Source organism: Mobula hypostoma, chromosome 7, assembly GCF_963921235.1.
Source record: "Mobula hypostoma chromosome 7, sMobHyp1.1, whole genome shotgun sequence".
NCBI classification, from domain to species: domain Eukaryota; kingdom Metazoa; phylum Chordata; class Chondrichthyes; order Myliobatiformes; family Myliobatidae; genus Mobula; species Mobula hypostoma.
This window is the reverse complement of record NC_086103.1, coordinates 33,526,238-33,550,257: the sequence shown is the minus strand read 5'-3', so window position 1 is coordinate 33,550,257 and position 24,020 is coordinate 33,526,238. Positions and strand designations below refer to the sequence as shown.

At 41.2% G+C, this 24,020-nt stretch overlaps 1 protein-coding gene across 1 annotated transcript in view; it reads right to left on the bottom strand.

Moving 5' to 3' along the window:
• Positions 1 to 14,504, bottom strand: part of LOC134348881 (phospholipid-transporting ATPase VB-like) — a 327,217-nt gene extending 312,713 nt beyond the window's left edge. The window contains exon 1 of the mRNA XM_063052666.1: positions 14,410 to 14,504. The gene's annotated coding sequence lies outside the window, so the exon portion shown is untranslated. The remainder of the gene's footprint in view (positions 1 to 14,409) is intronic.
• Positions 14,505 to 24,020: the final 9,516 nt, after the last annotated feature.

Sequence of the window (24,020 nt, the reverse complement as noted above, 5' to 3'; positions counted from 1 at the left end):
CTTTTTCAATCAATTATGGCCAACTCCTCTCTCATGCCTTTCAATTCCCTTTACTCCACTGTAATAAGGATACATCTGACTTTAGCTTCTCCTTCTCAAACTTCAGGGTGAATTCAATCATATTATGATGACTTTCCCTTAATTGTTCTTTTACCTTAAGCTCTCTAATCAATTCTGGTTCATTGTCAACACTCAAGCTAGAATAGCTGATCCTCTAGTGAGATCAACCACGAGCTACTCTAAGAAGCCATCTCTTTGGAATTCCAGAAATCCCCCCCCTCCTGTAATCTAGCACCAACCTGACTTTCCCAATCTACCTGCAAATTGAAAACCCCCATGACTATTGTAACGTTGTCCTTTTGGCATGCCATTTCTATCTCCCGTTTTAACTTGTAGGCTATATCCGAACAACTGTGTTGTGGGGAGGGATGGGGAAGTGTGGTGGGATGGTCTGTATACAACTTCAATCAGGGAGTTTTTTCCTTGAAATTCCTTAGCTCTATTCACAATGATTCAACACTTTCCGACCCTATGTCACCTCTTTCTAATGACTTGATTTCATTTTTTTACCAAGAGAACAATGTCACCCCCTCTGCCTTCCTGACTGTCCATTCAATACAATGTGTAGCCTTGGACATTAAGCTCCCAGCTATAATCATTTAGTCATGATTCAGTGACACCTACAACATCATACCTGCCAATCTGGAACTGTACTGCAAGTTCATCTACCTTATTCCGTATACTGCACGCATTCAGATACATTACCTTCAGTCCTGGATTCACGCTTTCAAATTTTATCCACCTTTTACGTCACAATCCATTCGGTTGACTGTATTTTGCCCTATCGACAGCCTCTCCTCACTACACATTGCCTCTGTTTGTTAACCAGCTACCTTATCTTCAGCACTATTATTGGCCTTTCCTATGATACTTCTCGCATTGAAATATAGGCAGTTCAGGACACTAATTGCACCATGCTGAACCTTTTGATTCCCTAACTTTGTCTGAGGTCTTACCAACATCTGCCTCCACAAACTCTCCACTACCTGTTCTGGCACTCGGGCTCCCATCCCCCAGAACTCTAGTTTAAACCCCACCGTGCAGCATTAACAAACCTTCCCGTTAGGATATTAGTCCCTCTCCAGTTCAGGTGCACACCATCCCTTCTGTACAGGTCCCATCTTATCTGGCTACCATTCTAAAGACTTGCACTTTCTGACAATGTTAAGAAGTTACCATAATCAGGGAGGAGGTACAGGAGTATGAAGACCTGCATTCAAATTAGGAACAGCTTCACTTCTGTCATTGGATTTCTGAACAGTCCATCAATACTACCTCATTATTCCTCCTTCTTGCAATATTTGTTTTTGTAATTTATAGACTTTTATGTCTATACATTGTACTGCTGCCACAAAACAAATTTTACTTTATACGCCATACAATGAATATGATTCTGACAAGCTGCCATTATTTGTTTTGTACATTCATCTACAAAGGAAAGCTGATAAAATAGAATGCCCAAATACATTTTCTCATTGTTGTTAAAGTGTCATCATAGTTCACAGGCAGGAAATGATGTAGATAAAGAGGGATAGGCTAAGAGAAGGGGAGGGAAAGGCTAAAGGGATGAAGAGAAGAGTAGATCAAGGAGACTCAAAGAGGAGAAGAAGATGAGGCAGAGGAAAATCAGAAATGGATCAAACATAGACCTACCAACTTTTCTAGCTAGCTTGCCGATGACTGATCTAATCTTACCTCAACATCATTTTCCTGTTTTCTCTGCATGCTTCTGCTAGATTAGATTATGAAGACATGCAGTCCCCTTTTATTGTCATTTAGTAATGCATGCATTAAGAAATGATACAATATTTCCTCCGGTGTGATATCACAAAACACAGGGCAGACCAAGACTGAAAAAACTAACAGAACCACATAATTATAACATATAGTTACAACAGTGCAACAATACCATAACTTGATGAAGAAGTCCATGAGCACAGTAAAAAGTTCAAAGTCTCTCAAATGTCCCACATCTCACGCAGACGGGAGAAGGAAAAAAACTCTCCATGCCATTCCCGACCACAGTCCGACTCTGAGTCATCCGAAAACTTCGAGCCTCCAATCAGCTCTCCGACACCGAGTACTGAGCGCCATCTCTGTCTGAATGATTCGACCTCAACCTCGGTCGCCAACAGCAGGCAAAGCCGAGGATTTTGAGGCCTTCCCTCCAGAAGATTCCCGACTGCACAGTAACAACAGCAGCGAACTGGACGTTTCAGAAATTTCTCCAGATGTTCCTCTGTGCTTTCACATCTGTCTCCATCAAATCAGAATTGTCCACAGCCCCTATTTAACGGATACAATATTATTTTTCACTGGAGGGCTGTGCACGCACGGCGCGCTGCTCTCTCTCCTCCCGTTCAGACTTTTCAATGACTGCCTCTGCAAGTCTTCAATGTGGAGACCAAAAGATTTACAATCCTCAAGGCAGAATTTATTTTTATCTAAATTAGAAATAAAAAAGACATCTTCTTCGAAAATTATAATCCTCTCCCCCAGTTTTTGACACCTGCACCAGAAACATTAACTCAACATCTACTGTCATATGCCTCAGAATCTCAGAGAATCACACAGTACAGAAACAGGTCATTTTGTCCCACATCATCCATGTCAACTACAATGCCATTCTATGTTAATCCCATTTACCTGTATTAGGCATACGTGCTTTTCCTACTCAGGTTCCTATCCAACTCCACCACTGACTCAGACTTCTCAGTTCACAGTAGCATCAGACTTTGCATGAAAATCTTACCCCTCAGATATCCTTAAACTTCTTCCTTCTCATCTTAAACTTATGGCCTCCCTTTCTATAAAGCCTTGCCTCAGGAAAAAGATTGATTATCCAACCCACTTATACCCCCCACTTTTATAAACCTGCACAAGATTACCATAAGACTATAAGACCATAAGATATAGGAGCAGAAGTAGGCAAATCAGCCCAGCGAGTCTGCTCCACCATTCAATCATGGGCTGATCAAATTCTTCCAGTCGTCCCCACTCCCCTGCCTTCTCCCCATACCCTTTGATGGGGTAATCAAGCTAATCAAGAACCTATCTATCTCTGTCTTAAATGCACCCAATGACTTGGCCTCCACAGCCACTCGTGGCAACTAATTCCACAGATTTACCACCCTCTGACTAAAGTAATTTCTCCGCATCTCTGTTCTAAATGGACGTCCTTCAATCCTGGAGTCATGCCTTCTTGTCCTAGACTCCCCTACCATTGAAAATAACTTGGCCATATCTGATCTGTTCAGGTCTTTTAACATTCAGAATGTTTCTACAAGGTCCCCATTCATTCTCCTGAATGCCAGAGAATACAGCCCTATCATTCCAGGAATCATTCTCGTAAATCTTCTCTGAACCTTCTCCAAGGTCAGTATATCCTTTCTAAAATATGGAGCCCAAAACTGCACACAATATTCCAAGTGTAGTCTCATAAGTGCCTTATAGAGCCTCAACATCACATCCCTGCTCAAATGTTCCATACCTCCAGAAATGAATGCCAGCATTGCATTCGCCTTCTTCACCACCGACTCAAACCGGAAGTTTACCTTTAGGGTATTCTGCACGAGGACGTCCAAGTCCCTTTGCATCTCTGCACTTTGAATTTTCTCCTCATCTAAATGATAGTCTGCCCATTAAATTCTTCCACCAAAGTGCATGACTATACACTTCCCAACGTTGTATTTCATTTGTCACTTCTTTGCCCATTCCACTCAACTATCTAAGTCTCTCTGCAAGCTCTGTTTCCTCAGCACTACCTACTCTTCCACCTATCTTTGTATAATTGGCAAAATTAGCTCAAATCCATTAATCCCATAGTCCAAATTATTGACAAACATCGTAAAAAGCAGTGGTCCCAACACTGACCCCTGTGGAACTCCACTGGTAACCGGCAGCCAGCCAGAATGATCCCTTTATTCCCACTCTCTGCTTACAGCCGATCAGCCAATGCTCCACCATGCTAATAACTTCCCTGTAACTCCAGGGGTTCTTATCTTTCTAAGCAGCCTCATATGCGGCACCTTGTCAAAGGCCTTCTTAAAATCCAAATACACCACATCTACTGCATCTCCTTTGTCTACCCTGCTTGTAATTTCTTCAAAAAACTGCAGGATGTTAGGCAGCCAGCATTTTCCTGCTGGCTTTGGCCTATCTTGTCATGTGCCTCCAGGTACTCCGTAATCTCATCCCTAACAATCGATTCCAACAACTTCCCAACCACTGATGTCAGGCTAACAGGTCTATAGTTTCCTTTCTGCTGCCTCCCACCCTTCTTAAATAGCGGAGTAACATTTGCAATTTTCCAGTCATCCAGTACAATGCCAGAATCTATCGATTCTTGAAAGATCACTGTAAATCCCTTCACAATCTCTCCAGCTACTTCCTTCAGAACCCGAGGGTGCACACCATCAGGTCCAGGAGATTTATCTACCCTCAGACCATTAAGCTTCCTGAGCATCTTTTCCATCGTGATTTTTACTGCACATATTTCACTTCCCTGACACTCTTGAATATCCGATATACTGCCTTCAGCCTCCTTTGCTCCAGTGAGACTATACCCACATTATCCAATTTCATATTAACTACAGCCCTCTGTTCCTCTTGATCTTCACTATTGCTATCTTTCCCTTCCTGTAGTGTGGTGACCAGAATTGTACACAATAATCCAACTGCAACTTAACCAATGTTTTGTACAGCTGCAATATGACATTACAATTCTGATGCTCAGAGATTCAGCCAATAAAGGCAAACAGATCACATATCTTCTTCATTATCCTATTTGATGTTTCAATAGAAGAGTTTTATTTTCCATACCATAATAAGTGTCAGCTTAACTTCTCTACATATTCCCATCCATTAATTCCGGAAAGCAAATTTGTAAAGCCTCTTTGCACTGCCTTCAATGCAAATATCTTGCTTCTATACAGTCCTCTAGAGGGGTCTAACCAGACTTTCTCAAAGTACATTAAAACTTGCTTTTATACTCCATAACCCTTTCAATAAAATCAATGTTCCATTAGTCTTCCTAAATATTCACTGTTCCTGCACACTAACAATTCTATGCTTCATGTACTGAGATTCTCAGATTCATTTTTACTGGCATTTTATATAGACTTGCTGTTTAAATAATTTACTCCCTCCATTCTCCTTAAAAAAGCAGAAACTCTCATTTTTCCAACATTACACACCATTTGCTAATTTATTAGCCACTCACTCTCTAACCTTCTCCCTTGGTAAGCTCTTTACGTCTATTTCAGAACTCGTGAAAACACCAGTTTTTGTATCATTGGCAAATATGCGTACAGTAGAGGCTCTTGATCCAAGTTATCAACGTAAATTGTAAACCATTAATTGCCAGGACTGACAGTCAATTGAAAAATAATCCACTTAGCTCAAACTTTGCTTTTATTAGTTAACCAGTTCCTTCTTTTGTGCCAATATGTTACTCTTAAACCTGTAAATTCTTTGGTAATAACTTTGTAGGAGGCACTTGACAGAACGACTTCTGAGAATGCAAATACACTACATCAACAGGCTCCCTGCTTTACCATTTTCTCAGTTATACCATAAAGAAACTCAAATTTATGAAGTACAAATCAGAGAACAGAACATGATAGGAAAAGTTTCTTCAGCCATAATGTTGTGCTGAAACATTACACTAAGGACACCCAACCCTTTCTCTGTACACATGATCCATGTTCCTCCATTCTCTGCATAATCATGTACCTATCCTAGAACCCTGAAGCAATTCTATTGTATTTGTTTCTACCACCATCCCTCAGAACAAATTTCAGGCATCCACCATTCTGTGTAAAGTAAAAATATGAGGCCCCACAAATCTCCTTTGAAATTAGCCCTTTTTACCTTAAATGCATGCCTTCTTGAATTAGCCATTTCAATCCTGGGGTAAAGATACCAACATTCGACCCTCACTATGCCTTTCATAATGTCACTCACTTCTGTCTGGTCTCCCCTCAGCCACGCCTGCTCCAAAACAAATGCAAGGTTAGTCTGACCCGCATTGGCAAACTACCTTTACCTTCCTGCTTTTTGTCTGCCTCCTTTCTGGACAGGGATTTTACGATCCTCTGTGATATCTTCAGAATCTGTAAATATAGTTGATTAACAGCCAACGTGCACACTTCCTTTAACACCTTAGGGAACAGGTCACCAGATCCAGGAGATTTAATCACTATAATGTGACTACATTTTAATTTTGACTGATAAAGATTGGAACGGGGAAAAGGGATTGATAGGCAGGCAAAGAGGATACCTGAATGGCACACGTGGGAGGCAGGAAAGATGGAGAGGAGAACAGAGGCAGAAACCAATAATGAATGTATTTTGGGAGCATGACAATGGATGATGGTGAGGGAGGTTTATGGACTGTGGAGAAGGCAATTGCCGTCATGTGTACTTACTGTGTTGTTTGCAGAGTCTGGATAAAACACTCTAACTTCAGGCCCACAAGCAGAGCTGTAATCTCGCTTACCTCATGAATGTGACACTTATTTGCTTTCAGCTGCGAGGTTTCTGAAACCTGGAGCCCAGCTGGTTATGATTAAAAACAGAATTACTGCTAAAGTGAGCTTGGGCAATTTCATTACAATATTTAAATGACATCTGCTTTCCACAAGCGAGTTGACTCTTTGTCCATCCTTCAATAGAATAACAGGTTGTTGGCATAGTTGCTTTTTACTTCAAATAATATTTTATAAAAACTATCTCTGACATTTTTCTTTTAAGCGAGATCAGGTTTAGCTCAAAATAATACCCTGACATTATACATTCCATGTTGCTATTTTCCTTATGTTGATTTTTCTCTCTCCTTTTCTCCTCAATGCTTTGTCTTTTTTCTGTGGATGGCTTTTGGAAAGCAAGGTGGGAGAAGAGAAAATTTTATAGCTGCAAGCATATTCCACTGTTGCACAATCTGCCTACGTTTTTCCATCAGTGACATGTTTGTTTGTACCGTCCTCTTATGAAGTTATCTTTTAGTCAATCAAATGTCTATTAGTTTCATGCTTGTCCTCCAATTTGTGTTACTGCTTACATTTGGAACTCATGTATGCTTTATACTTGTGTAACAAGTTTCCTTCACAAAAAGCCTTCGAGCCTGTCAAACAGGTAAACAGGTTCTGTGTTCCATTCAGGAACCCCAATTAAGGTCAGTGGTTAAATTTTGCAGCAATTTTGGAAAACTTATTCTTACTTCTTTACAACCACCTGACGTAGAACTTGCTCCCAACTATAGTCCAGGCTTTCCTGTTGAGATAAGTATTTGAGTATATCGTAACAATGTTCTACAATTTGAGAGATGAAGCTGTCTATAAAGAATAATTATGGTTTGGTTAACAAAATCACAGACAAAAATTCTTGTCCATCATTCAGTCTAACACACTTACAGTAACTTCCATAATGAAAATTGTACATGATACCAACATTCAAAGGTTCAAGTTCATTTATTATCAAAGTATCTTTTCAGTATACAACTCAAATTTGTTTTCTCCAGATAGCCACGAAACAGAGAAAACCATGGAAGTCAAAGAAAAACATAAACTCCTTCCTGCTCAAAAATATTTAAAAATTTCCCCAAATTTCATTGTGTCACTGTAACGAAAGCATCAAATCTAGCCCCGACCCACACATGCAGAAAAACAAATTGGCAAACTGCAAGAACATCAAAACCCAACCCCTCCCACAAAAACAAACCTTACAAATCCCGCCAAATTTAAATTGCTCAGAGTGCAACAAGAAAGAAGAGGTGAAAACACGGAATATAAAAGACAAAACTGAAGAGAGTCCAGTCCAAAACTTCGGTATCAGCCTTGGGGAAAAGGGAGAACTCTCAAAGTCAGAGGCAGTATACTGAGGGAGATAGTCTGTCACACACAGACACCAAAACAGTGAGCAACAGACCTCAGATATCTTATCTGGCAGCATTGAGCGCTAGGTGGCCACACACAAACAGTTTATCCAGCAGCAGTGAGAGGGAGGTAGTCGGTACTGACTACTTGTTCGCCTTCCAATTTCCCCTCAAGGTTTCAATCGGTAATTAATGGACATTTTAATTTCCAAAATGGAGTTGATCATCGGCTCTCTAAGCTTTGTCTTGAGACCCCTTGTCTCCTGAAATTGATCTCCAAACTGTACGTTACAGGCTCTAATAGTTCCAGAAAAACACTTCAGATGAAAAGAATGGAAATAAACAGTTTCATGGACTATCTGCAAGATGACGCCTGAGAAATCATTGTTCATTGGACTATCTTGACTGGCATGTCAGAACAATTCTATGTACGATGCCTATCCTATTCCAATTTTAAAATTATTCTAGAAAGGAAGATTAAACCAATAAAAACAGAGACAGCCTCTCACATGGGATCACAATTTTAGAAACATAGAAAACATACAGCACAATACAGGCCCTTCGGCCCACAAAGCTGTGCGAACATGTCCCTGCCTTAAAACTACCTAGGCTTTACCCATAGTCCTCTATTTTTCTAAGCTCCATGTAGCCATCCTGGAGTCTCTTAAAAGACCCTATCGTTTCTGCCTCCACCTCCGCTTCTGGCAGCCCATTCCACGCATTCACCACTCTCTGCGTAAGAAACTTACCCCTGACATCTCCTCTGTACCTTCTTCCAAGCACCTTAAAACTATGCCCTCGTGTGGCAGCCATTTCAACCCTGGGGAAAAGCCTCTGACTATCCACACGATCAATGCCTCTCATCATCTTATACACCTCTATCAGGTCACCTCTCATCCTCTGTCACTCCAAGGAGAAAAGGCTGAGTTCACTCAACCTATTCTCATAAGGCATGCTCCCCAATTCAGGCAACATCATTGTAAATCTCCTCTGCACTCTTTCCATATTTCCACGTCCTTCCTATAGTGAGGCAAACAAAATTGTACACAGTACTCCAAGTGGGGTCTGACCAGGGTCCTATATCGCTGCAACATTACCTCTCGGCTCTTAAACTCAATCCCACGATTGATGAAGGCCCATGCACCATATGCCTTCTTAACCACAGAGTCAATCTTTGTAGCAGCTTTAAGTGTCCTATGGATTCGGACCCCAAGATCCCTCTGATCCTCCACACTGCCAAGAGACTTACCATTAATGCTATATTCTGCCATCATATTTGAGCTACCAAAATGAATCACCTCACACTTATCTGGGTGGAACTCCATCTGCCACTTCTCAGCCCAGTTTTGCATCCTATCAATGTCCCGTCGTAACCTCTGACAGTCCTCCACACTATCCACAACACCCCAACCTTTGTGTCATCAGCAAATTTACTAACCCAACCCTCCACTTTCTCATCCAGGTCATTTATAAAAATCACAAAGTGTAGGGGTCCCAGAACAGATCCCTGAGGCACACCACTGGTCATCGACTCCATGCAGAGTATGACCCGTCTACAACCACTCTTTGCCTTCTGCGTGCAAGCCAGTTCTGGATCCACAAAGCAATGTCCCCTTGGATCCACAAACACGAGAAAATCTGCAGATGCTGGAAATTCAAGCAACACACACAAAATGCTGGTGGAATGCAGCAGGCCAGGCAGCATCTATAGGAAGAAGTACAGTTGAGGTTTTGGTCCAAGACATCGACTGTACTTCTTCCTATAGATGCCTCCTGGCCTGCTGTGTTCCACCAGCATTGTGTGTGTGTTGCTCCCTTTGGATCCCATGCCTCCTTACTTTCTCAATAAGCCTGGCATGGGGTACCCTAACAAATACCTTGCTAAAATCCATACACACCACATCTATGGCTCTACCTTCATCAATGTGTTTAGTCACATCCTCAAAAAATTCAATCAGGCTCGTAAGGCATGACCTGCCTTTGACAAAGCCATGCTGACTATTCCTAATCATATTATGCCTCTCCAAATGTTCATAAATCCTGCCTCTCAGGATCTTCTCCATCAACTTACCAACCACTGAAGTAAGACTCACTGACCTATAATTTCCTGGGCTGTCCCTACTCCCTTTCTTTTTTTTTATTATTAATTATTTATTACAACACCAACAAAGTACGTTCAATACAACCAGTTGCCAATTACATTTGACTGTTCAACCCAGCGGACCTCCAGCCTTCATCACCATCCCCCCTCCACCGCTCTCTCGCCCCATCCCTCTCCCCTCCACCAATCAACTGAATAGTAGTACATACACAGACAAAGCATTCCTATTTTAACAAAAGATCTTTTAAGTTAGATATCAAATTTGTCCACATTATAATTGTGTTTGGTCGTGCATCATTTACACTTGCTGATGAAAGTTCCAGGTAAGAAATGTCCAAAAAGCTCCGAAGCCAGTGAGTATTTGAAATATCATGGGGAGGTTTCCAACGCTGGACTACCATATTCTTAGCTACAGTCAGGCCTGCCAGCCAGATTTTGCGTGTTTTTTCCGTAAGGGAAAGGTGGGAGTCATCATTTAGAAGATGACAGCGGGGACCATTGGTAATTGGACCATCAGTAATTGTACCCCTGTTAGTTTTGTAAGAGTACTGATAACCTTCCCCCACAAATCAAAAACCCCTGGACATTCCCATACAACATGCATAAAAGAGCCAATGGCTCCAGGGGGGCAAAAATGAGCAATATGGGTCAGGAACCAGTCCCATTTGATGTCTAATTCTTGGTGTTAAATATGCTCTATGACAAAATTTCAAGTGTATATACTGATGATTTGGGTTTTTCGAAGCACCGGCAGCATTATCCCAAACCGCATCCCAGTCTAAGTCTTGTCCCAATTCAGATATGTCCCTATCCCAAGATTTCATTCCCAATGTGGGCATATAATTCTGGAAATTTAATTTATCATAGATATATGACACTATCTGTCCTGGAGCACTCTGTATCCAAGTTAAAATGGGATGGTCCTTTAAATCTGACCCCCAGGGAACGCCGTAGGCTTTACAAGTTGATCTTACTCGAAAGTAGAAAAAAAGAGAATATTTATCAATATTATATAGAGATATCAGTTCTTGAAACCTAAGGATAGTACTTGCCCCATTAATATCTTGAAGAGTAGTAATACCTTTATCCTCCCAAGTTCTGTTAATGAATGGTTTCCCCCCAGATAGAAAACGATTATTGTTCCATAATGGAGATGATTTACACCATACGCTTTTAAATTTTAAGAATTTTTCTGCTGCTCTAAGCACTTGTAGCGTATGGGTTAAAATTGGACCGTAATACAAATCACATTTTTTGGTAGACATACCTATAAGGAGAAAGTCCTTCAACCTTATTGGTGCTATTAGCTCCTGTTCTATATTTTTCCAGGACGAAACTTTATCCTCCTCCACCCAATAGCTAAGACTTTTTAATACAATTGCCCAGTGATACAATTTAAAATTTGGACATGCCAATCCCCCATTCGACTTTTTGAATTGAAGAGCTGACCATTTTATATTGGGTCATTTACCATTCCAAACATAGCATTGTAGTAAGGAGTCCAGTTTTTGCCAATATCCTGCTGGAGGTGCAAGTGGGATCATTGAGCTGATAAAATTAATGTGGGGTAAGATGTTCATTTTAATGACGGATATACGGGCCAGGACTGATGCTGGCAGGTGTCTCCATCTATTAATATCTTCTTCTATTTTTTTCAGAATTAAGGAGTAATTTGTTTTAGCTACAGATGATAGGGAAGTATTAACTTTAATACCCAAGTAGAGGACCTCATATGTAACTTTAATCTGGGGAGGAAGAGACACCTTACTTTTATCCGTATTAATCAGCATCAGTGCTGATTTTAACAAATTAACTTTGTACCCTGAAAGAAATCCAAATTGCTTCAGTGTTTTTAAAACATAGGGGAGAGTTTGCTGAACATTCGCCATATAAACTAGCGTGTCGTCCGCATAAAGTGATATTGAATACGATGTTGTACCTATTGTAATAGGGGAGATCTGAGGAGAGTTTCTAATTAAATGTGCAAGTGGTTCAATAGATATATTAAAAATTAAAGGAGACAAAGGACCCCCTTGACGTGTGCCCCGTCTTATGTCAAATAACTCTGAGAAACCTCCTCCCACATATACCCGGGCTGAAGGATTAGCATACAGTGTTTGAATCAAATTGATAAATTTATTGCCTAACTTAAGTTCTTTTAGAACTTTCCAAAGATATGGCCACTCAAGGCGATTGAACGCTTTTTCAGCATCTAGAAATAGCAGGCCACAGGCAGGCGGGATTTTATGTGTTGCACTCAGTACGTGTAAGAGCCGGCGAATATTATCAGATGCGAGACACTCCTTGATAAAGCCCGTTTGATCTGGGCTAATTATTTTCCCAACTACTGTCTCAAGTCTACTAGCTAAGACTTTGGAAAATATCTTGAGGTCAGCATTTATCAAGGAGATTGGACGGTAATTGGCACACTCCAAGGGGTCCTTACCGGGCTTAGGTATAACTGTGATCAGGGCTGTGTTTCGATCTCTATGGAAAACGCCATTTCCAAAAGCATAATTTAATGTTTCTAACCATACTGGTCCAAGAACATCCCAAAGTACTAGGTAAAGTTCCACAGGTATGCCATCTATGCCTGGCGTACGGCCCTTATTTGTAGCTTTAACTGCTTTGAGTAGCTCATCCAGTGTAATAGGAGAGTCTAGAGTTTTGGTGTCCTCTAATGATAATGTAGGGAGGTCTGAGCCACTAAAAAAATCTGTGAAGTCATTCTCTGAAGGAACTGAGCCACTTGTATACAATTCTTTAAAGTAATTCTTGAATGTCTCATTTATTTCCTCTGTTGAAGATACTACTCCACGTTTAGCACATCTAATTGCTGGTATAGACCTTTTAGTTTCCTGTTGTTTGAGTGTTAGAGCTAAAAGATGGCTCAGTCTGCTGCCTTCTGCGTAATACTAATGCTTGGTTATATGGATCATATATTCTGCCCTGCTTCTTAATAAATCATTTAATTCTGCCTGTTTTGTTTTGAGCTTGTTTTCTTTTGTTATGGTGTATATCCCTTTGAGATCATTTTCCAAAACCTTACATTCATCTTCTAAGGTGGAATTCTTTTGAAGCCGGCTTTTATGTAGATGGTAACTGAACCATATGGTGTTATTTCGTAAGAAACCCTTGATGGAGGCCTAAATCACTGTCACATCTGAAACACTATTTTTATTTAAACTTATAAATTCTGTCAGTTTTGTTCTCAGTTGTGATAGAAATTCATCGTTTTTCAGAAGGGTGGAGTTAAACCTCCACCTAGTAGCCTTATTTTTAATTTTGCCATAATTAAAAGTAGATATGACTGGGTTGTGATCAGACAGGTGTCTGGGCCAAAATTCTATTGAGTGTACTAAAGGCAGCAGACCAGAAGATATAAGAATGTAATCTATCCGAGAGAAAGCTTTATGTCTTGTGGAGAAGGTATAGCCTTTAGCAGATGGATTATCCCTTTCTTGAATAAGGGAACAACATCCGCAACCCTCCAATCTTCCAGAACCTCTCCCGTTCTCGTTGGTGATGCAAAGATCATTGCCAGAGGCTCAGCAGTCTCCTCCCTCACTTCCCACAGTAGCCTGGGGTACATCTCATCCAGTCCCGGTGACTTATCTAACTTGATGCTTTCCAAAAGCTCCAGCACATCCTCTTTCTTAATATCTACATTTTCAAGCTTTTCAGTCCACTGCAAGTCATCTCTACAATCATTTTAATTCATTTTTCCCCTGCATTTCCCCTCGTACACTGTGCGAAGCAGCCTCGGACATATTTCACCAAGTACTCAGCTTGCAATAAGGATACAGGAGTCCAGAAACCTGAGAACAGCAGATACCTGGGAACACCATCATTTGAAAATCCCCCTCTAAGTCACTCACTATCCTGACTTGGAAACATATCAACATTCCTTCATTGTCAAAATCATGGAATTCTCTCCCTACCAGCACTGTGGGTGTACCAACACCTCCGGGACTGCAGCAGTTCAAGAAGGCAGCACATCACCACCTTCTCAAGGGCAACTAGGGATGGGCAATAAATGCTGGCTTAGCTAGCAACACCCACATCCCATAAATGAATAAATAATAAAAATACAAAATGCTGTTGAACATAAATTTACAATATAGAATATAGTTAAGGCAAAATGCTGCCTTATCCAATTACAAATTCAAACTCTTTAAGAGATAAGGTCCATCCTGTCTGGCTGAAACATTTATTATTTTGCTCTAGAGCTTTCATACACTACCCTGGCAATAATCAGCTCAAACTTCACCCAGGTTGTTACAAAGCGTCACTCCCTCCTTATTGTTACAGACAGCTTAAGTGGAGCTTATATTTCCTTACATTTTCCAAGGTAGTCACAAAAGCTTTTACTTACTTCATTATTTAGAGATGATCACTTTTTTTCATCCTTTCGTAAACCAAATGTTAATTTCGACAGTTTATTTCCAGTATGTATTTAGTTACTCAATTCCAAACTACTCTGTACAATGAGGAAGGGAAAACTTGGCATCAAGCAGGTAACTTGGTGAAGAAAGCAAACAAACCAGTTTAGATAAATGGAGCACAGATTTTAAGATTTTGAGCAAGGTTGGTTAATCAATTTAGGAATTACCAATTTCATTTGATTGCTTCCATTGTAACTTAAAATGCCTACAATAGTTGAAAGCTTATCTGAGACGCTCCTGGTAAAGTGGTATTCTCTTCAACAAGAGGAGCTTATCAATTCACTCCAATTTAGAAACATTCCTGAACTTTTGGACTTTACCTAGGAAACTGCTGGACAGTTATGTTCAGGTAATGTTAAGCTCAAGGAGCTCAACATCATCGGAAACAAATTGTTGGCTTGGTAGCAGACATCCCACCCTGCAAAAACTCATTTCAGGGAGGTAGCACCATCAATTTGCGGGAGACTTCCGGAAGAGGTGATATGTCTGCAATAGAGCAGCTGGCCAGCTAGCTTAAATAAAGTTAGCTATGCTAATGAACGAATGACACCTGTTAAACTTACCTCAACATGTCTTTTACAGTCTTAACTCACCATGGGCAATAGAAAAGTCACTGTTGCAAACAGCGCAGTGAGCAACACTGTCATTATTTTGACCCCTATTAGGCAGGGGTACATTTAGTGTAGTCTGGGGTGACGTACGTTTTATATTTTTTTGGAACACTCTGCCATGGCGCGCTCTCTCTCTCTCTCTCATGGTCGCCCACTCGCTCTCTCTCTCACTCGCTCGCGCTCTCTCACTCTCACACTCTCTCTCTCTCTCTTGCTCTCGCTCTCTCACTCGCTCTCAAAAAAATTGATTTCCGTGATATTGTATATAATTTACGGGCATCAGGGAGCCACTATTAATATGTGGGAGACTCCCGGAAGTTCCAGGAGAGGTGGGATGTCTGTGGTAGGTACCTCATGAATTCAGTTGCGACGTCTTCTATCATCATTAAATTTACTGCAATTTGCACAATGTGTTTTCTATCAGTTCACTAGAGTGTTCTCAAAAGTACATCCCAATCCTCTGAAAATCACAATATGAAAATCCACAGATGATGGAAATCTGTAATGGTGGGGGCATTGGACCAGTAATTTGAATTGCAGTGGTAGGATGCTTGTCCAATAGTTTGAATCTGGTAATGAGAGCAAAAAGAGTGTACAAGTAGTTTGAGCTGGGGTGGTTGGAGGTAGTGTTGAAGTGATGGAGTGAGGATTAAGGGAATTAGCAAATCAAGGACATGGCTTTTGAGAAACAGTGGAGGAAGCATCTATTGTTTTTGGGGTTATTGCCAAACAACACAGGTTAAACATCTTAGTGCCGGTATTGCAAAGGTAAGCCTGGTGTTGCCAGGAATGTGAATCGACAAGAGCATAATTCAAGTTTCCATGGATTGGTCCAAAGTATTGTTACATTAGAATTATAGCATTGTGTGTGCTCAAGCAAAATAAGCCTATCACAATGATGAAAAAAATGATTTTCCTAATCATGCAAAATGACTTGGTAATATGTTCAGATTCAAATTTGGGTTCATTTATCTACCACACATACCATCAAAACATATATTGAAATGCATTGCTTGTGTTCAGAGCCAACAAAATTGAAGAATGTGCTGGGGGCTGCCTACAGGTGTTGCCACACTCTTCGGCACCAATGTTATATGCCTCCAACGCTTGGCAGAACGGCACAGAACACAACAAGTGACAAAACAACAACAGCAAAACAATTTCCTTTTCCTCCTTCCCACACGTACAGTCCTTCAACCCCAGGACAGGCTGTGCCTGGACTCCAGCCTCCACATGATATGTACTTTTATACCTCAGTTCATTTTCATACACTAAAAACATAAATCTTTGTGATGAATATTCACTTTCCAGGGGCTTGAGAAGCTTGTTGCTAAGTTCAGCTTTTAGCACAGTGGCATGACCTTTCCAAAAAGTCAGAGTAGTTAGTGATAAAGTTAAAATTTTAACAAATATTCTTTCCTCAGCTTTTTGTTGTAAACAAGAACCCGTCTTCAGTTTTTAATGAAGTTGGAGACATAGCTTTGCAGAGTGAATTGACCAGAAGACTTCTAGTTGGCAAAAGCAGAATGCAAGACAATAGGGTTACGTCACTTAACACATCAAATTTGGTTACAAGTTGAGACATTTGTCTACTCAGAGGGTCAGCCTTCAACATTAATTGTGGATGTTTAGGATCTCAGTCACTGGAGGCTTTTTCGAACAACTATGTGAATTGTTTGGTCCCAGCAAAGGTATTTGAAAAACATCATATGTAAGTGATGTCCTTCAGCCGAAAATATTATAAACATCACAAGCATTGAAGATTGCTTGGAAGGGCAAGGAGAATCACAGAAAAATTAAATTACTGAAAGGAATACTAGAATTCAGTCCTCAACTGTCTGTTTCTGTGACGGACTACTCATCTGCTATTCATTGGTACATTCTTCTAGTTTGTAAGAATTGCACCTGTGTTTGGAAATCCTTTGCAATTTGTAAATCTTTCGTTATTCATAGATCTTTAACAAAGTATGAATCCTCTGTGAATGTTAAATGTTGTTAAGAACTATTGGTCTTAACTGACATGTGTATAAAATAAACTCCTCCTTTGTCGGGAATAGGGAGTAGGGAGGGGGACCCACCATTCAAACAGTGAGTATTGGTAGCTAAAACCTCACCACAGAGACTAGACAAGGAAGTAAGGTAACCCTTGAAGAACAGATGGATGCAGTATAACCCCTCTATAGTAAGAGTACCAATAGCTGTGTACATACATCTATCGATGCTTCTGGACACATCTTCAGTGATGTTCCTGGAATCATTGGGTGTTTCGGGTCTTTCAACATCATACAACCTCCTCCAGATGACCCAGCCGGGGCTGATCAGACCCCAGCCTGTGTCCAGATGGCTAGCTACTTATGACTCCATGGCTCCCCTCTTTTGAGCCACACCCATCTTGAGGCCCTCTCTGTTGCATCGGTGGTACTGCAGATGGCTCTCCTCTTCCTCTCTCTCTCGATGCCCAAAATGCTGAAGGCTCTAACTAAAGAACGGGCTACGAATCCCCTACAACCAACCTCCACTGGGAGACACCTCACTCTCCATCCAGCCTGCTGACAGTTGCTGACCAGTCCTGCGTACTTGGAGAGCTTCCTTTCAAAGGCCTCCTCCAAGCTATCTTCCCATGGGACTGTCAGCTCCAGCAGCACCACTTGCTTAGTAGACTCAGACACTAGGACAATGTCCGGTTGCAGGGTGGTGGCTGCGATATGGTTGGGGAACTTCAGCTGCCCTTCGAGGTCCACCAACAGCTGCCAGTCCCTTGCAGAGGTCAGAATGCCTGCAGATGTTCTTTTGGCAGGTATTGGCTGCTCCCCAGCTCTGACAAAGGCAATGGTCCGCTTGGAGGGTCAGGACCGCTTTGCCCACTCAACTCCTGCGCTGACGGCTTCAGCGATGGTCTTCAGGACCTGATCATGCCTCCACCTGTACCGTCCCTCACCAAGTGCCCTTGCACAGCCGCTGGGGATGTGCTCCAGGGTTCCTCGCTTGGAGCACAGTGGGCACGCAGATGACTCTACCTTGCCCCATGTGTGCAGGTTTGATGGGCTTGGAAGCACATCGTACACTGCCTGGATGAGAAATTGGGTGCGGTGTGGTTCGGCTTTCCAAAGATCAGCCCAGGTCACTTTCCTCTCAACCGCATTCTCCCATCTTGTCCAAGCTCCCTGTTGCTTCATTCCCACCGCCTTGTGGGCTCTCATCTCCTCCACTACTGCTCTCACCTCCTCCTGAACTAGACAGCGCCTTTCCTTCCCTCTGGTGTCCATTTGGGGAGTTGGAAAGGATCCTAGCCCAGCTCGGCCTCGTGTGACCACTCCCACCAGCCTCCTGTGATATCTATATCGTATAGGGCTTAAAATCTTCTTTTGAGTATAGGGTCTTTTGGACAGTGAGCTCAGGACCATTATAGGTTTTAATTAATTGCAAATGAAAATTGTGTTAATGAGCAAGCAAGTGAATACAAAGGAGTTCCATTTGAAACCATCACACAAAACATCGACTATTTATTCATTTCCATAGGTGCTGCAAAGTTCCTCCAGCATTCTGTGTGTGTTGCTCCGGACTTCCAACATCTGCAGAATCTTTTGTGTCCAGGAGTATACAGTATTGTTACCTTTTTTGTCAAACATGCTTGGCACCATTCTATGTGGAATGTATTTAAGTTCAATTTCAATTGAGTGGAGTATTGCAGGATTTCAATGCTATGAAGTAAGCTGAAAATCTACCTCCAAGGATTTTAGTTTCTTTAGTATAAAATACAGAAGTATATATAAAATACTGTGCATTACAATTATAATTTTTAATACTGTTAACAAATCATTTTTTGAAGTGAAAACCAGTAATTGAAAATTAATGGCAAGATATTTATTGCCTCTGAATTTTAATGCCGTTATGGTACTTGGCGCAGTACATGTTTTGATTAAGTTCTATTTGATCCAAGATGTTTTCTTTCGATAATTTCCCTGCATACAGCAAATTGTGGGCAAATTTTGAAATGCAAGCCATTAAAAGCTCCAGCCTAAAAAATTGTATAATCATTAAGGAGGTTATCAATTTAGCTTTCATTTCAATATTTTATTTACAGCCAGTATTTCATGCACTTAATTAATGATTTGTAACCTTTGCCACGGTTGCAAGTCACTTTGTTCAAATGTTCTGATTTTATGACTGCATCTTGACTAACGGCAAGCTGACTGACAGCTAGCTGTTCTGGAGTGAAGCTGTGGCTACTCTGTAGGGAGCTGTTTGCAGCTAAGCTTATGCTCTGATATCTGTTTGTGCTTGGCCAAGCGGAAAAGCCCAAGATGAGCTGGAGGTCAGTTGCTCCTTCTGTCCTGCTGAATTCACCTTTATGCCTTGTGGCAGAGCATCAGTGTGCTAGACTAGAGAGAGTAGCTAGAAACATAGAAACATAGAAAATAGGTGCAGGAGTAAGCCATTCGGCCCTTCGAGCCTGCACCGCCCTTCAGTATGATCATGGCTGATCATCCAACTCAGAACCCTGTACCTGCCTTATCTCTATACCCCCAATTCCTTTAGCCACAAGGGCCATATCTAACTCCCTTTTAAATATAGCCAATGAACTGGCCTCAACTGTCTCCTGTGGCAGAGAATTCCACAGATTCACCACTCTCTGTGTGAAGAAGGTTTTCCTCATCTCAGTCCTAAAAGGCTTCCCCTTTATCCTTAAACTGTGACCCCTCGTTCTGGACTTCCCCAACATCAACCCTTTGTCCTCCTCTACTGGACTCTGAATTTCTCCCAGTCCTCAGGTGTGCCACTTTTTCTGGCTAATTTGTAAGTTTCTTCTTTGGAATTGATACTATCCCTAATTTCCCTTGTCAGCCACGGGGGCACTACCTTCCCTGGTTTATTCTCTTGCCAAACTGGGATGAACAATTGTTGTAGTTCATCCATGCAATCTTTAAATGCTTGCCATTGCATATCCACCGTCAACTCTTTAAGTATCATTTTCCAGTCTATCTTAGCTAATTCACGTCTCATACCTTCAAAGTTACCTTTCTTTAAATTCAGAACCTTTGTTACTGAATTAACTATATCACTCTCCATCTTAATGAAGAATTCCATCATATTATGGTCACTTTTATCTAAGGGACCTCGCACAACAAGATTGCTAACTAACCCTTCCTCATTGCTCTATACCCATTCTAGAATGGCCTACTCTCTAGTTGGTTCCTCAACATGTCGGTTCAGAAAACTATCCTGCATACATTCCAAGAAATCCTCTTCCTCAGCACCCTTACCAATTTGGTTCACCCAATCTATATGTAGATTGAAGTCACCCATTATAACTGCTGTTGCTTTATTGCACGCATTTCTAATTTCCTGTTTAATGCCATCCCCAACTTCACGACTACTGTTAGGTGGCCTGTACACAACTCCCACCAGTATTTCTGCCCCTTAGTGTTATGCAGCTCTACCCATATCGATTCCACATCCTCCCGGCTAATGTCCTTCCTTTCTATTGCGTTAATCTGCTCTCTAACCAGCAACGCCACCCCACCTCCTTTTCTTTCATGTCTATCCCTCCTGAATATTGAATATCCCTGAATGTTGAGCTCCCATCCTTGGACACCCTGAAGCCACGTCTCTGTGATCCCAACTATATCATATTCATTAATAACAATCTGCACATTCAATTCATCCACCGTGTTATGAATGCACCTTGCACTGACACACAAAGCCTTCAGGCTTGCTTTTACAACACTCTAAGCCCTTGTACAGTTATGTTGAAAAGTGGCCCTTTTTGATTTTTGCCCTGGATTTGCCAGCCTGCCACTTTTACTTTTCACCTTATTACTTTTTGCTTCTACCCCCATTTTACACCCCTCTGTCTCTCTTCTCTTCTTCCCATCCCCCACCACAAAAGTTTAAATCCTCTGAACAACAGTAGCAAACGCTCCCCCTAGGACATTGGTTCCAGTCCAGCACAGATGCAGACCGTCCTGTTTGTACGGGTCCCCAGCTAGATGCACATTGCTTCACGCCCTCTCAGCCTGGTACTTGGATGGTCACACCAGACATTTGGAAAATCATGTCTTCCTGCAGAGGTTGGAATAGTAGGTGTATTGCTCTAGATTATTGCAACACTGTAGGGATTTTCCAGTGTTATCATGATCATTTGTTATTAATAGGTTTGATTTAAATTTTAAAGAATAAAATCTGAGATCTAAGGGAAACATATCAGGTTATAAACATGAGAAATTCTGTAGATGCCGGAAATCCAAAGCAACACACACAAGATGCTGGAGGAAATCAGTAGGTCAGGCAGCATCTATGGAAATGAATAAACAGTCGATGTTTTGGATCAAGACTCTTCTTCAGGACGGGAAAAGAAGAGGGAAGATGCCAAAAAAATTGTGGGGGCAGGGGAAGGAGGATAGTTAGAAGGTGATAGGTCAAGCCAGGTGGATGGGAAAGGTTAAGAACTGGAGAGGAAGGAATTTGATAAGAGAGGGAAGTGGACATTGGAGAAAGGGAAGGAGGAGGCACCCAGTTATAGGTGATAGGCCGGTGAGAAGAGGTAAGAGGCCAGCGTGGGGAATAGAAGGTAAGGGGAAAGGAATAATTTTTTATATCAGAAGGAGAAATTGATAATCATGCCATCGGGTTGGAGGCTACTCAGGCAGAATATAAGGTGTTGCTCCTCCACCCTGAGGGTGGCCTAACTGTGGCACAAGAGAAGCCCATGGACCAAGAGAGGAGGCCATCTCAGGTTACCTGGAATCCTGCATGCCATGGACAACTGATATATTCCTGTTTATCTGCAGTCAACCTCATAACTAGGCACTTTCTCCTCTGACTGACCCCTCAGTTGAATATGATTACTAATTTGATACAGTAATGTAAACAGAGTTAAAGGTTTCAAGTTGGATGAGTAAGTATGCAGATGATACTAAGATAGGTGGAGTTGTGGATAATGAAGTAGATTTTCAAAGCTTGCAGAGAGATTTAGGCCAGTTAGAAGAGTGGGCTGAAAGGTGGCAGATGGAGTTTAATGCTGATAAATGTGAGGTGCTACATTTTGGTTCGACTAATCAAAATAGGACATACGTGGTAAATGGTAGGGAATTGAAGGATGCAGTAGAACAGAGGGATCGAGGAATAATGGTGCATAGTTCCCTGAAGGTGGAATCTCATGTGGATAGGGTGGTGAAGAAAACTTTTGGTATGCTGGCCTTTATAAATCAGAGCATTGAGTACAGGAGTTGGGATGTAATGTTGAAATTGTACAAGGCATTGGTGAGGCCAAATTTGGAGTATTGGGTACTGTTTTGGTCACCGAATTATAGGAAAGATGTCAACAAAATAGAGAGAGTACAGAGAACATTTACTAGACTGTTACCTGGGTTTCAGCACCTAAGTTACAGAGAAAGGTTGAACAAGTTGGGTCTTTATTCTTTGGAACGTAGAAGGTTGAAGGGGGACTTGATAGAGCTATTTAAAATTATGAGGGGGACAGATAGGGTTGACGTGGATAGGCTTTTTCCATTGAGAGTGGGGGGGATTCAAACAAGAGGACGTGAGTTGAGAGTTAAAGGGCAAAAGTTTAGGGGTAACATGAGGGGGAACTTCTTTACTCAGAGAGTGGTAGCTGTGTGGAACGAGCTTCCAGCAGAAGTGATTGAGGCAGGTTCGATGTTGTCGTTTAAAGTTAAATTGGACAGCTATATGGACAGGAAAGGAATGAAGGATTATGGGCTGAGGGCAGGTCGGTGGGACTAGGTGAGAGTAAGAGTTCGGCATGGACTTGAAGGGCCGAGATAGCCTGTTTCCATGCCGTAATTGTTATATGGTTATATATAAGTTGATTATTTTGTTTTAATGTGTTTAATCATCCATTTGTATTTTTAAATAGTTTATTTTAAATATTTAATTTGCTTTTGAAAAGAACCCTTTAACAGTTTACCCTTGTCTTTGAATGTAAATTCGGGTAAGCTGTCGATATTCTGGTACTGTAGTGGATTTCATTGGAAAGCTGCATGTGGCCTACTTGTTGCCTTGAGCCTGAGGAATCCAAAGGGTCACCACATTCAGTCTACTGTGCCCTCAAACAGTATGTGCACGTCCGTAGCCTCACAGCCGAGGCATTTTGGAAGAAGGCTGAACCTACCATGTTATGATCAGTCACATTTTAGTAGATTTGCTTCATAATATTTTTAAAAATCTAATCTAAATGGTTTGTAGCAGGTTTCTTATTGTAAATCAATAGTACAGAATATAAAACTGGCCGTAATAATGAGACACTTACTTTCAACCAATTTAAAAACAAATAATAGTTTATCACTGTAAAAAGCAGTAAAAATTTACTGGACTTAAAAACAATATACTTGAAGTGGTAATGGCTCTTATCTGAGCGGGGATAAAAAAATATATTATTATTGTGGTTGCCAGGCAGTCACAGATTGCTCCAGCTGACCTCCAGGGTACTTTGATGTTGACACCAAGAAGAAAATATGTAAATGTATTTTCCTTTTCACTGTGTCATCTTGATGAATGCAAATTTAATAAGGAAATAAATTGGCTCATATGCTCGTTATCCCAAATTACAGACTAGTATTGCTGATGTTCGTGCTCCTGCTGAGTTTGGAGATGACATATCATCTATAAGTATTATTGTACACAGTAGGCATTTTCCAGACCTGTCTGGATTATTTGTTAGAAACAAAATTTAGATTTAGAAAAGCACTATTCAGATATCAAGAGGAATTTTCAGGTCATATGGGGTTATTTATGAAATAAACAACAGGCATATTCCCTATTTAACAGTAGCAGCACAGTCCCATGCTTACACCCCCATCCACAGCATTTCTCCCTTCTAACTCCACCCCCATCCCCAATCTTCCACTATCCTCTATTTTTATGGTATGCTTTAAATTAAAAAGAGAAGAATGTAAAAAAGCATTTGT